At 37.8% G+C, this 2,351-nt stretch overlaps 1 protein-coding gene across 1 annotated transcript in view; it reads left to right on the top strand.

Annotated features, from left to right (window-relative positions):
- The window catches only part of SBF2 (SET binding factor 2), a 178,794-nt gene that overhangs the window by 55,937 nt on the left and 120,506 nt on the right, over positions 1–2,351 (top strand). The window lies entirely within an intron of this gene.

The following is a 2,351-nucleotide window of genomic DNA, read 5'->3' as shown; positions in this document are numbered from 1 at the left end:
CACTCTGGAAGGTGGCAGTGGCAGTTCTGCTGACGCCCCTCCTTACTCCTCTGAGAAACTCTGTCATCTGTCAACCTGTCTCCTCGACAGGCCAAAGTCTGCCCTCCCAAGGTGGCAGGTCCGCTGCCGCCCCTCCTTACTCCTCTGAGAATCGAAAACCTGTCATTTCGTGGCAGTTCTGCTGACGCCCCTCCTTACTCCTCTGAGAATCGAAAACTCTGTCATTTCATGATTGCTGTGCCCAAGACGGCCTGCAACCATCACATCACATCAGTATTATGATACTAAATTACTCCAAAGGAGATGGCGAACATTTGTATTTGTTTTCTAGGGGATATAGATCCTTTTTAGAATGAAAGAGCCTATAAAGCATAAGTGAATGTGTGAGTGCAACTTTTCACTTACATTATTTCTTAAAATCAGCGTCAAAACTAATTCATTTTAATCTTTTCTTATGATGAGATTTATTTATACCATTGTGATTGACCTGCTACTTCACTACCACTAAGTCAATGACTTAGTGTATTTAAAAGTCAGATTTTTAGTAGTTACACATACAGGTATCTTTGAATAAAGCACTGTGATGAGTAACATTGCTTCTATAAGTTATGCCTAGAGCTGCCTGACGTTAAACTCACTGCATGACATATTTTGACATCTTGTTCCACAGTTTAAATAGTCGTCATATTGTAGCTGTGACAGTCTAGATACATATGAGAAACAAGGTTTGTTAGGGAGAGATGATGTTTGTATTAGTCTAGCCGGTACAAGTGGAAAATCTAGACAAGTTTTTGGCATACACTGCTTCAGTAGTTGAAGACTGTAGACCTACATTCCTCATAGCATATACAGCTGAGATTAGGTTTGTGATGGCCAAGATTAAAGTAACTCTTTCTGTATCTTTCCTCTGGATCTCTCTTCTCTGTGAAATGGAATAGTTATTCTCCCTTTCTGGCTTTTTCTGTTGTATGTCATCTGTTAGCCCCTGCTGAGATTGTGTTCCCTTTCCCTGCCTTGCTGCTTCTGGCATCTGCTGCTCTCATCCCCCTAGCTAGATTTTTTTCGCTTGTTTCATTAAACTTTCCTCTGCAGAGAATTTGTGTGGTTAAGTAGCTGGTTTGTTTTGACTGCTATTTCTCAAGTTGGTGCATTTGATCTTCTTGTTGCCTTTTGCTTCTGTAAATGAAAGTATCAAGCTAGCTCCTGTTTACAAGTTTTATTGCAAGCTACTTGTGCTTGTACAACAGAAACCTGATTGATTGAGTAGCACTCTTTGGCAGTGGTACATAACCAGTAATAATAACAGCATAGAGTCAAATTGGATAACAGTAAATTCAAACATGATTAACGATATGAATGAAGAGGTGAAAATATCCTGTTGTGTTTGATTGATCATTATACTCCTCAAGACGTGAGATGTGATCCTGTGAATGGTGGTAGAATCCTCGTGGAAGATGTAGATCTCAGCTGTATTTTAGAAAAGGTACAACCTGAAGCCAGAAAAAAAAACAAACAGGAAAGATTATCAACCATTTGAGGACAAAAATTAAAAGAAATGGTGAATTTTCATATCTTGCTCTCTTCAGAATATCTTTCTGGAAAGTGTGTTTTTAAACAAGCTGAAATCAATGTGGAGGCAGTTGAGTGAAACTTAGTGGTTCGTCATGTACATGATCTTTCCGGTTGCTGAACAGCAGAGGCAGAAGATGCATGTCCGCATATAGGAACACATTGCACTGATACTGCATCTGGTATTGACAAACACCAACAGAGCTTACCTACATAGAGCAAGTCTTCAGATATGCCACATACAGTCGCATATCTGTTGTATGGTACAGGGTGTATTTTGCTAATGTCTTCAGCATTGCAGTGTTGCATGATAATGTTGAGATCAAGACAAATATAATAATTACATAATAGCAGATGCAGCAATTATTTTGGTAAAACAAATAAGTCAGTGTTCTGCAATGTGAAACTGATTTTTTAATTTTTTTAATTATGAAGACCTCTGCAAGAAAACCCAAAAGCAAGGATAAAAGCTTTCTTTGGGGCTGCTTATTACATTTTCTTTTAAAGAAAAAGAAAACAAAGACCATAAAAGAGTGAGTGAAAAATCATGTGGGCAAACATTTATTTTCACAGTGGAAATTCTGATAGTTTTGCAACAATGGAATAATTTTCTATCCTTTGAGAACACCCCAAAATCTGATGTGACAGCTTCTTTTTACTTTCCTTGTAGTTTAGGCCCATCATTTACTCTCTTTGATCACCTATACTAACTTTTTTCTTTTTCTTTTTTTTTTTTTTTTAGTGCAAACAGTGAGCTGTGTGACATATTTTTTAGGACATAC

Source organism: Aptenodytes forsteri, unplaced genomic scaffold (genome assembly GCF_000699145.1).
Source record: "Aptenodytes forsteri isolate BGI_AS27 unplaced genomic scaffold, ASM69914v1 Scaffold8, whole genome shotgun sequence".
NCBI lineage: Eukaryota > Metazoa > Chordata > Aves > Sphenisciformes > Spheniscidae > Aptenodytes > Aptenodytes forsteri.
This window is presented reverse-complemented; position numbering and strand designations above follow the sequence as displayed.